This window comes from Hyperolius riggenbachi, chromosome 5 (assembly GCF_040937935.1).
Source record: "Hyperolius riggenbachi isolate aHypRig1 chromosome 5, aHypRig1.pri, whole genome shotgun sequence".
In the NCBI taxonomy this organism is placed as follows: Eukaryota; Metazoa; Chordata; class Amphibia; order Anura; family Hyperoliidae; genus Hyperolius; species Hyperolius riggenbachi.
In genome coordinates this window covers 386,552,893-386,565,390 of record NC_090650.1, presented here as the reverse complement: position 1 = coordinate 386,565,390, position 12,498 = coordinate 386,552,893, and the positions used below count along the sequence as shown (strand labels likewise).

The 12,498-nt window shown below is 44.3% G+C and overlaps 1 protein-coding gene across 1 annotated transcript in view; it reads right to left on the bottom strand.

Moving 5' to 3' along the window:
* LAPTM4B (lysosomal protein transmembrane 4 beta) overlaps positions 1 to 12,498 on the bottom strand; it is a 145,831-nt gene that overhangs the window by 51,040 nt on the left and 82,293 nt on the right. The gene's annotated exons all lie outside the window — the stretch shown is intronic.

The window sequence follows — 12,498 nt, the reverse complement described above, 5'->3', positions numbered from 1 at the left end:
TATGTATATTTAAACAAAGAGGGGGTCTAGGGGTTAGGGATAGGGATAGGGAGAGATCTTTGTGAGCCTACAGTTAGGTATAATTACAGTAAAATATCTGTAAAACCTACCATTGCATTGCTATGCTTAATACAAGTGTAAATATCGTTTTTGTTATAGATGCTATTTGACGTTTCTTTTCAGAATTCGTTTGTTAAAGACGGTATTTTGCCATTTCATTTCCGTTTATTTAACCTATTTAGCACTACATTTTCGTTTACAACCTCTTAAACGAAAAATATTATTTTGCATTTAAACTTACAATTTCGGCTATACCCCGCGCCCTTTTTTCCAGGCACCCTTTTTTGATACACGCGGCCAGATTACTGAGGGGGATTATAAGAGAACAGAGTGGCCAGAAAGGATGGCGAGGGAGGCCACACACCTCATGGGGCTGGACGAAGCCCCAGGTAAGTATAAATACACCCATACAACACCTCTCAGGTTTCCTTTAAAGTGGACCCAAATTAAAAATACAAGATTTCAGAAATAAAATCTATTTTCTAAATTATAATAATAAATAGTAGCCTTTTTTCAGCTGCATGATGACAAATATAAAATATTTTACATTTATTGGAGGAACCCCTCCCTTCCTTTCAAATTGCCGGCATATTTCCGGCAAACTGGTGGAGTAGATGGTGTCTGGCAATGGAGGAATTGCTAATGGCTGCCCCTAGTATAACCCTAGCTATGAAGAGAGAAGGGTAAAAAGCATGCACTGAAATGCTCATAGGTTTGAAGGAGTGTTTATTTATCTTTGTATGTGTCAGAGTGGTGCAACTAAATATTTTTAATTAAAAAAATGTTTGGTTTGGGTCCGCTTTAAGTTACAGTTCATGTTTGAAGAAAAACCATAGCTGTGCTCTGACAGTACAACAAGTTGATTTATCTGGAAGTTTCCTTTAAAACAGAGCTACTAGATTCCTAAGTGTGACAACTGCAGTGTTCTCCACCAAGCGGTTAAACTCACTTTTCTGCATCTCATGGTCAGCACAGTATTTGGCTTCCGTTTGACATATACATTTACACATGTAAGCGTTACCAAGATGGCCACAAAAGGAAACTGAACCCACTACAGTGATTTCATATAGAAGGTATTTGACAAAAAAAATCTACTCCCACATTATCTAGCTCAGCCAACTGCTTTAGCTTGAAACCCTCAAACACACAGGAAACGGGGAAAGAAAAGACTCATGTCCACAAAGACATAAACACCGCCTGTGGAAATTATTGCAAATAAACTTCAGAATCTGAAAAAAAAAAAAAAAAACATACAGTACACTTGTAAATTAACCTTGTACATCAGACCAACACTGTATGGCTGTGGCCTTAGATATGGCTTCACCCAGCCTTAGTGGCTGGATAGTGTAATGGTTAACACAGGAGACCTGGGTTCAAATCTCAGCTCTTCCTGTTAAGTAAGCCAGCACCTATTCAGTAAGGAGTCCTTGGGCTAGACTCCCTAACACTGCTACTGACTACTGAGCGTGCCCTAGTGGCTGCAGCTCAAGTGCTTGGAGTCCCCCCGGAGAAAAGCGCAATATAAATGTTATTTGTCTTGTCTACGTACACAGTTGGCCTTATGTTTGGCTCCTTAAAGAGAAGCCGTGACTAAGATTTGAACTTCGTCCCAATCAGTAGCTGATACCCCCTTTCCCATGAGAAATCTTTTCCTTTTCTCAAACTGATCATCGGGGGCTCTGTATAGCTGATATTGTGGTGAAACCCCTCCCACAGTGTGATGTCAAGACCATGGTCCTGACAGTTTCCTGTCTGTGAATCTCATTGCATTGTGGGAAATAACAGCTGTTTACAGCAGGGTCCAACTGCCAAAATAAGCAAGCAGCATCTCCTTCCACTGACATCACCTGCCAGCAGTAAAAATTTCACCAATTGATAAATGTCTGAATGTAAATCAGGGAGAGGAAAGACTTTACAATGGGCATATACTGACTAAATCATTTATACATAATTATTGTAAAAATGAAATACTTTTTTTATTACATTATTTTCACTGGAGTTCCTCTTTAAGACTCGTATAAACAAGCAACTTTTTTCGCCAACACGACAGCGGACATGACGGCGGAATGTAAAAACAACAAGTCGTTCAAACAACTTGTACACATGCAGCCAACCTGCACTATTGTTGGGCAGGTTAATCGGCCTGTTCGATCAGTCAAACAACTTGTTATCAGTTGGTGGTCTTGTCATACACACATCCAACTATCGTTCAACAGAACACATTTAGATGATAGTTGGGCTTAAAATTTGCACGTGTGTACGAGCCTTTAGAGTTTATCTCAGCAGCAACAACGTGTTTATGATGAGGAGTGGCAGATGGTCTGCAATGGATTAATACTCCAGAGAAGACAATTTTTGCAAAGTCCTAGTCCTACAATCATAGTCCTAGTCATAGGGCTTGATTCACTAATGAATAGCGGGCTTAGCAGCGCGGGTTAAACTACGGAGCGCACGCTACCTCTGCTACTGTTACGTAGCGTGCGCTCTTTGAAGTTATGCACGCACCCTTGAAAACCGCACGATAGGATGTAGCATACCCGTGATACTTTAACAAGCATGGCCGCTGGTGCTTGTTAAAGTATCGCAGTCATGCTACATTCTATCGCGCGTTTTTTTAAGGGGTCGCGCATAATTTCAAAGAGCACACTCTACGTAATAACGGCAGGGGTAGCGTGCGCTCCACAGTTTTTACCGGCGCTTGTAAGCCCGCTATTCGTTAGTGAATCAAGCCCATAGTCCTTTGCCATACATAGAATGGGCACATAGGGCTTGATTCACTAAAGCGTGCTAAGTTTTAGCACGCCAGTGAAAAGCCCGTTAGCACGTGCAAAGTGCCTATGCATGCGCTAATATGCACGCAAAGTTTGCACGTGCAAAGTTTAGCAATGCACGGTACGCTCGAAACGTCACACCGTCCGCGTGCAAAATAGCCTGATAAGTGTACTTTGCACGCGAACGGTGCGATGTTTTGCGCGCAATGGTGTGACGTTTCGTGCGCATCAAATAGCCTGCGATCAACAACAGCTTTGCCCGTGCAAACTACTTAGCACCCTAGTTTGCACGGGCAAAGCTTTTAGTTTTAGGGGTGATCATGTTGGTCTCAGCAAGGCAGTCTGGACTGAGCTACAGACTATCTTACCGTTTTCAATGCAGTTTTAATGTGGCTGGATAAGATAGGAGAAAACATTTTCAAGGTAAGAGACAACAACTGGCCTTTTGGTAAGCGTACAGTGAAAAATGGCGCCGGTTAAATAATGGCGCCCCCTTCTTCCCGATATTTGTTTAACCCCCTTGGCGGTATGAAAAATACCGCCAGGGGGCAGCGCAGCAGTTTTTTTTTTTTTTTTTAAATCATGTAGCGAGCCCAGGGCTCGCTACATGATAGCCGCTGCTCAGCGGCATCCCCCCAGCCCCGCCGATCGCCTCCGGCGATAGGCGATCAGGAAATCCCGTTCAAAGAACGGGATTTCCTGGAGGGCTTCCCCCGCCGCCATGGCGACGGGGCGGGATGACGTCACCGACGTCAGCGATGTCGGGACGTCATTGGGAGACCCGATCCACCCCTTGGCGCTGCCTGGCACTGATTGGCCAGGCAGCGCAGGGGTCTGGGGGGGGGGGCGATCGGGCGCGCGGCGGCGCGATCGGGGTGCTGGCGCAGCTAGCAAAGTGCTAGCTGCGTCCAGCAAAAAAAAAATTATGAAAATCTGCCCAGCAGGGCCTGAGCGGCACCCTCCGGCGGCTTACCCCGTGTCACACACGGGGTTACCGCTAAGGAGGTTAAAACGATATTTATTGTTTTAAAGGTTAAAGTAGTGCACTGCAGACCTAGTGAATTTAATTTATCATTTTAAAACCTGCTTTTTATGTCCTGCCTGAACAATATTTATCGTTTAAGCCCTGCTTTGCTGCCGTTTGGAAAATGTCTGCCCGCCGACTTTAATGTTTAATAGCAAAGCCTCCTTAAAAGCTAGAAACACCCAAATTTGCAGGTTATGTTAAGAAGAACAGTGGGAACAAGAAGAAAATACATTTTTTTCAAAAAGACCTTATACTTTTTGAGAAAATCGATTTTAAAATTTCAAAGAAAAAAAGTATACATTTAAATCTGGTAATGACAGTTATTAGGGAAACAATTCCAGCCGACTTTAGTAGTTAATAGCAAAGGCCCCTTATATCCTAGCAACACCATTATTTGCAGGATGTGTTAAAATGATAGTGGGAAACAATATTTAAAAATAAAATTTAAATTTTATTTTTTTTCTTTAAATTTTACATTTTTTTAATGTTCAGAGTGTGGGAAATGTTTTAAAAAATGGGGTGGGGTCCCCCCTCCTGAGGCTCTGTAACCCCTTTGTCTCCCATGCAGGCTGGGATAGCCAGAATGCGGAGCCCCGGCCGACTGGGGCTTCGCACCCTGAGCTATACCAGCCCGCATGGTCCATGGTATGGGGGGCTCCGGAGGACAGGGGCGGTCAAGCCTTCCCCTCTCCCCCTGAGCCCTTGTTTAATCCATGGACAAGGGGCTCTTCCCCACCTCCAGTGCCCCAGGAGGAGGTGGGGGCGATGACTCCCTGGGGGGGTTCATGGTGGTATCTGGGAGTCCCCTTTAAGTAGGGGAACCCGGATGCCTGCCCCCCTCCCAGGAGAAATGAGTATAGGGGTACAAAGTACCGCTTACTCATTTCCACAAAGGGTTAAAAATGAAATAAAAACACTACTACACTACACTAACACTACTACGAAAAAACTCCCCCCGAGTCCAGTCCAATCCAGGAGGAGGTGGGGGCGACGACTCCCTGGAGGGGTTTCATGGCGGCATCTGGGAGCCCCCTTTAAGAAGGGGACCCCCAGATGCCCCCCCATCCCAGGAGAAATTAGTATAGGGGTACAAAGTACCCCTTACTCATTTCCACAAAGGGTTAAAAATTAAATTAACTACGAAAAAAGTATTTTATTAATCTAAATTAACCATAAATACTTACATGTACCTTTAAAAAAAAGTTCCCATGCCAATATCCTCGGGAAAAGGTCCCACGGCGACAATATCCTCTATCTTGCGATCTTCTTTACATTGACTGAAGGTCTCCGATGCCACACACGCCACCCCCACCACAGCTCTCAGCTATATAGTATAGCTGAGAGCGTGTCCTATGCGACACATTACCGCCTGCTCCCTGCCTCCCCCACCTGTCACCCTCACCCATGCTTGCACCCAATGCACCCATGGGTGCCTGCATGGGTGTGGGTGACAGGTGTGAGAAAGGCAGGGAGGGTAGCGGGAGCCGGCGGTAATGCGTCTGCATAGACGCGCTCTCAGCTATACTAAGTAGCTGAGAACAAAAGCATCTTTAACTACCTAACAACCTATTGGCATGACGCGGCGATGGCCCCAGGACCACCTAATGCCAATTGGCGTCAGGTCCTGGGGCCGGCTACTGCAGGAGATCGCGCGGAGGCTGCATGTGCATCTCCTGCTTGAGGGGAGGAGCTCCGCCCCTCCTTCTCCTTCAGTCTCTGAGCGGTGATTGACACTCGGGAGACTGTAAGACTATATACTGTGTACAGCGCCGCCCCTCACCCCCGCAGCCCATCCATACCATGGACCATGCGGGCTGGTATAGCTCAGGGTGTGAAGCCCCAGTCGGCCGGGGCTCCGCATTCTGGCTATCCCAGCCTGCATGGGAGACAAGGGCCTCAATTCACTAAGATCATGCTAGAGATAATAAAGCAAGAGAAAACTTACCTCCACACGTGAGAGAGTTATCTTACCTCTTCATTCCTTAAGTTACCTCTCCTGTAGTTAATTTACCTCCTCTGTAGTTAATTTACCTCCTCTGTAGTTATTTTCACACGCAGTTAATTAACAGCCTGTCTTTAACTCTGGAGTTATTTCAAGGATTGGAGAGTTAATTTAAAGACAGAAGAGTTAACTTTAGGCTTGCCTGAGGTAAAATGTTTCCTGAATACTACATGCCTTATCACCATGGTAACAACTCTAGAAGAGTTATTAAAGACAGGAGATAAGCTTAGTGAATTAAGGGCCAATGGGTTTAAAAAATTTCCCACACTCTAAACATAAAAAAAAAAAAAAAAATTAAATAAAAAAAAATGTAATTTTTAATTTTTTTTTAAATATTGTTTCCCACTGTCTTTTTAACATATCCTGCAAATTTGGTGTTGCTAGGATTTAATGGGCCTTTGTTATTAACTGCTAAAGTCGGCGGAATTGTTTCCCTAAGAACTGTCATTACGGGATTTAAATGTATGCTTTTTGAATTTTAAGGTCTTTTTGAATTTTTTTTTCCTCTTGTTCCCACTGTTCTTCTTAACATTCCCTGCAAATTTGGTGTTTCTGCCATTTAAGAGGGCTTTGCTATTAACCGCTAAAGTTGGTGGTCGTTTAATTTCCCCACGGTCAGAAGGAGAAATTTAAAATCGACTTTCTTAAAAACTATAATGTTCCCTCTTGTTTCCATTTTTCTTCTTAACATAACCTGCAAATCTGGTGTTTCTAGCTTTTAAGGGGGCTTTGCTAGTAATCGTTAAAGTCGGCGGACAGACATTTTCCAACAGCAGCAAAGCAGGGCTTAAAATGATTAATAACGTTCAGGCAGGACAAAAAAGAAGCAGGTTTTAAAACGATAAATTACGTTCAGAAGGGCAATTTTTTAATCGTCCGACAATGCAAGTTAATGGGGTGCCGTTTTTACACATGGGAGCTGTGTGCCATTTTTAACTGATCCGTCATAAAGGGTCACCTGATATGAGCACCTGACACCGCTATCCTAGCAGTCTGCGGCTGGCATTAGAAAGCAATCACCTGAAAACTTGCTGCATAACTCTGCAATTCTTTGTCTCCAAGAGCAGAAAATCAACAATGAATGAATCATTTTTTACTCAGTCTTTAGTGTTTCCTCTGTAAGGTGCAAGCTAAGCATTAATACTATTCTGCAATTATGTTATTCCAACAGGGAACAGCGCCAGCACTCAGGAAAAGGCGCTGCAGAGGCAGCCAAGACTATCCAGTTATTTCCATAGCATAAACTATCTATTGGAACCATAGCTTTTTACTGGCTAATACAGCACAAGCTGCAAATGCTCCATCCGCAGATTCTACTGAGCCACCGGGAACAGCATCAAACAGGGACAGCTGGGGAGACAAAAAAAGAATGACACAGCCATCATTATTTTACTTCCCTGCAGTAAAAGAATATACCCAAGAGGAAGACAGCGAGAAAAATTGGAGACAGCTTCTTCCATTAAAGAGTTATAAGACCTGCAAGTCTTGCTTCATTCTGCCAAAGCGCAAGACTGTCTCACACACACCCTGGAACTCCTTGGCTGGTCATGTGATGTGATGATGTCACCGACTATGAACTTTAGTACTTAAAGGATTCTCTGCTCAACACTCAAAGGAAACCAGAGACAACTTAAAATGAACCTCCAGACTAAAAATCTTCTGAGCAGCACTGAATAGGCTTGGTGTTTCTTTAACAGTTTCACAGCATCAGAACTTTGTTTTTCTTATCCAAGCCTCATTTTTAGCTGCACAGAAGCTAAGCTCCCGCCCCATCAAAGAGATCTGCAAGGGCATTTTTCCCCTGATGCTGTGCAAAGCATGATGGGATTTCTGATGTTGTTCTCGTTTGCCTAGCGCGCGCAGCTGGGAGGGGTGATCAGGACACAGGGCAGTTGGAACTGTATCTCATGCTCCTTGTCACCTCCTTTCAACCAAATAGATGGCTGCCCCCATGAAATCACATACATTTGCCTGTTCTTTTAAAACAGGGTGGGTAAGAGATTATATCACCTATATCATCTATTTTAATTAACATAACTAATGTAACTTAATGACAGTATGTTTGTTTAGGCTGAAGCTCCTCTTTAAGTTAAAAGTTTTATACATACCTGGGGCTTCCTCCAGCCCCATCCGCATAGATGGCTCCCATGCCGCCGTCCTCAGTCTTCTGTATCACTGGGCGATCTGTGTGCATGTGGCTGGAGGAAGCCCCGGGTATGTATAAAACGTTTAACTTAAGTCACCTCTGGTACACTTTAAAGAGGAATTGTAGTGACAATAATACAATGAATAAATATTTTACAATATTCACTTATAAGTGTTTTAGTCAGTGTTTGTTCATTGTAAAATATATCCTATCCCTGGTTTACATTCTGTAATGTATTACTGGTGGTGACATCTTTAGATTTGCCAGGTGATCTGTACAGTATCTGAATGTTCGTTACTGAAAGTTCGATGCACAGAGGGGGATATTACTTGCATGGCAGTTGGAAAAAGCCGTTATTTCCAACAATGCAATGAGGTTCACAGAAAGTAAACTGTCAGGACCATGGTCATGACATCACATTGTGGGAGGGGTTTAACCACAATATCAGCCACACAGATGTCCCTGATGCTCTGTAAGAGAAAAGGAATAGATTTCTTATGGGAAAGGGGGTATCAGCTACTGATTGGAATAAAGTTCAATCCTGGGTTAAAGAGTTCCTATTTTAAAAACAAGAAGTTTTAAATCAGGATGATACCATTTATTGGCTAACTACAAATGAATAAGAATAAACAAGCTTTCGGCCTTGCAGCCTTCGTCAGGTTTATATCCTGTTAGTTTGCAAGCTGGTGGTACAGACAGCTTATATACATGCAACATCAAAAGGAAAAACCCAATACCCTACTGCTACTACTATTTTAAAAAGTTATTGATTTTATTTTCTGAACATCTATTTTTACTTGTATGTGATTTGCTATAAAGGACACCTTTAGTGAGAGGGATATGGAGGCTGCCATATTAATTTCCTTTTAAATAATACCAGTTGCCTGGCAATCCTGTTAGTCTCTTTGTCTGCAGTAATGTCCGCTAATCTTTTTGGATTCTTGTCAGAAACAACTGGTCTACATATGCTTGTTCAGGGTCTATGGCTAAACGTATTAGAAGCAGAGAATCAGCAGGACAGCCAGGCAACTGGCATTGTTTAAAAGAATATACATACGGCAACTTTCATATCCTGCGACATCTGAGCACACTGATCTGTTGTAGATCTGTGACTGAAGGTGTGCTTTGAAGAACAAGAAAAAAATGTCCTGTTAATCCAAGGGATCCAGACACCTTTTTTCTGCAGTTTGGCCTGGTTTCTAATAGCTGTAGGAGCTGTAATCCCCCCCCCCCCCCCCATTCCCACTTCCCTTCTCCAGAGGGAAGGTGTGAAGGTAATCATGTGTAACTTCTCTAAACTATTTGAAGCACAGTGCACTATCTCCCCACCCTACTATTTCTGTGGGCGACAGGCAGTGGAAGTAGGGTAATAAAAGCATCTAATAAACATTTAAATGTAAAAAGAAGAGGTAGAATGGAAGTTTTTATTTTTTATTATTAATATGAAAACCATTGTCAGCATGCATTTTTAATGCGCTATTGAGATGCCCCCCGGGGGCGGGGGCTAAAAATGATGCTCAGTTCCCCTTAACTACTTGCCGACCGCATCACGCTGATGGGCGTGGCCGCAGCTCCAAGACTGCCTAACGCCGATCGGCGTAAGGTCCTGCGGGCCTGTTTTGCAGGAGATCACAGTGCGCACATCTTCGCTTGGTAGGCGGAGCTCTGCCCCGCTTTCAGTCTCCCAACGGCAATCGCCGCTAGGAGACTGTTAGTCGGTGAAGTTACGTCTAACCGTCTAATTACTTTCGTCATGAAGGAGTCCGCACACAGACTGATCGGAGCAATCACCACAAGTTTATTGTCCCATCACATGTATATAAGTCCACAGTCTGACCTGCATAGGCCTATGCAGGTCAGACTGTGGACTTATATACATGTGATGGGACAATAAACTTGTGGTGATTGCTCCGATCAGTCTGTGTGCGGACTCCTTCATGACGAAAGTATTTGATGGCCTTGGGGCCCGGCACCAGCTTACCCACTGACGTGAGTGCGGTCTTTTGATTCACTAACCGTCTAATTACCCCGTACATCGCTGCGATCTAAGGCAGCACTGTACTGGGGACAGCCATGTGACACAGCTGTCCCCTCCAGAGGCACAGAGGTGATAGGCTGAAGCCTATGACAAATGATCACGAGGATTGGCTGATTGGCTGGCGGGGAGGGAGGGAGGGGGGAAATGCAAAAATATAAAAAAAATTGGGAAATTTAATAATAAACAATAAGATAAATATTTACAATAAATAAACAAACAATATTGGCAGCAATCAGACCCCACCAACAGAAAGCTCTGTTGGTGGGGAGAAAAGGGAGGGGGTTTCACTTCTGTGCTGACATGTGCGGCCCTGCAGCGAGGCCTTAAAGCTGCAGGGGCCTATTTCTTGAAAAATGGCCTGGTCTTTATGGGGGTTTAATACTACAGTCCTCAAGTGGTTAAGACGGAGCGCTGGAAACATGGAAGCCCATGATCTCATCAATTCAGCTCCTTGACGTTTACAAGAGTATTTTTTTAAAGGACACCTAAAGCAAGAGGGATATGGAGGCTGCCATATTTATTTCCTGTTAAGGAATAACACTTACCTGGCTGTCCTGCTGATCCTCTGCCTCTGATACTTTCAGCCATTACTTTGTACAGCGCCACGGAATATGTTGGCGCTTTATAAATCAATAATAATAATAATAATAATACACCCTGAACAAGCATGCAGCAGATCAGGTGCTTCTGACGTTATTGTCAGATCAGACAAGATTAGCTGCATGCTTGTTTCTGGTGTGATTCAGGCACTCCTGTAGCTTAATAGATCAGCAGGGCTGCCAGGCAACTGGTATTGTTTAAAAGGAAATAAATATGGCAGCCTCCATATCCCTCTCCTTACAGTTGCCCGTTAAGGAACCAGCACACCTACCAGTACGTTTTTGGAAAGTAGAAAAAAAAATACAAAGGAAATATAAACACAGGGAGAACATACAAACTCCATGCAAATGGTGTCCTGGATGGGTTTCAAGCACTGGAAGGTGAGAGGGATAACCACTTAGCATCTGTCTATACAGTTCAGCACTTATAGCTGTTACCCATAGCTGTGTTTTCTAGAGAGAACATATGGGAACTGATAAGTGTTTGTTTGGCAAGATCTCTGAATCCCATCCAAGGCAATTTATGGCAGCCAGACATTGCGGAGGAGCCTGCTGGCCACAGTCCATGTGTAAATGAATTAAACAAAAACTCATTACAAAAATAGCCATAAAATCAGATTCTTGCAGCCCAGTAACACTGGGAAGCTTAGTTCTCCATTTGTTACAGTGGCTGAGACACGGCGTTGTGTTTTAACCCTCGTGTCCTGTCATGGAGGCATGCTTCAAGGTTAAGTAATCATCTCGGTAGCACTACATCTGACCCCATTATGCTCAGTCACAGAAGACACCTCAACTGCAGTGAATGTGATTTATAGCTTCGCATTAAATCCCTTCTGTTATACTGACCCAAGCAGGAGTTCAACAGGGTTTCATTTATGAAAACGTGCAAAGGGAATAAGATGGCTTTAGCCTTATATGGGGCAGTTTTACAGTGCAAACAGGGTCGGATTTCTGGAAAGGCCACAAAGGCTCGGGCCTTGGGCGGATCTAGCCCAAGGGGGCACCTGTATATGAAAGATTGGTTAGTACATAGGAAAGAGAAGGCTGAAAGTGGGGAGCAGCAAATGAAAAGGTAAGCTGATACCCAAAGGAGCTGGTCTTGAAAGAGAGGGGCTAAAGTACATGGATGTTACACATGGAAGAGGGGCTACACATGGAATGGAAGGGGTTGCTGTACATGGATGTTATACATAGAAGAGGGGACTGTCCATGTAATGGGAGGGGCTGCAGTACATGGATGACACACATGGAAGAGGGGGCTGCCCATGGAATGGGAGAGGGGCTGCTGAACATGGATGTTACGCATAGAAGAGGGGGCTGCCTATGGAATGGGAGGGGCTGCTGTACATGGATGTTACACATAAAAGAGGGGGCTGCCTATGGAATGGGAGGGGCTGCTGAACATGGATGATACACATAAAAGAGGAGGCTGCCTATGGAATGGGAGATGAGCTGCTGAACATGGATGTTACATGGAAGATGGGGCTGCCCATGGAATGGGAGGGGCTGCTGTACATGGATGATACACATGGAAGAGGGGGCTGCCCATGGAATTAGAGGGGTTGCTGTACATGGATGATAGACATGGAAGAGGGGGCTGCACATGGAATGAGAGGGTCGCTACTGCACATAAAAGGGGAGCCACAGCATACTTGGCCTAGAGGCACAAAACGTATAAATGCGACCTTGAGTGCAAAGCAAGCAGGCCTTTGTCAGGACAACCCAGCAATGGAGATAAGTACACATGGTTGTATCAGCCAATCAGTGGCGTAACTACAAATCATGGGGCCCCCAGCAAAACTTTGATGGGGCCCCCCAGTGCTCACACCCTTTCCCTTGCCGACCCCTGGTGAGC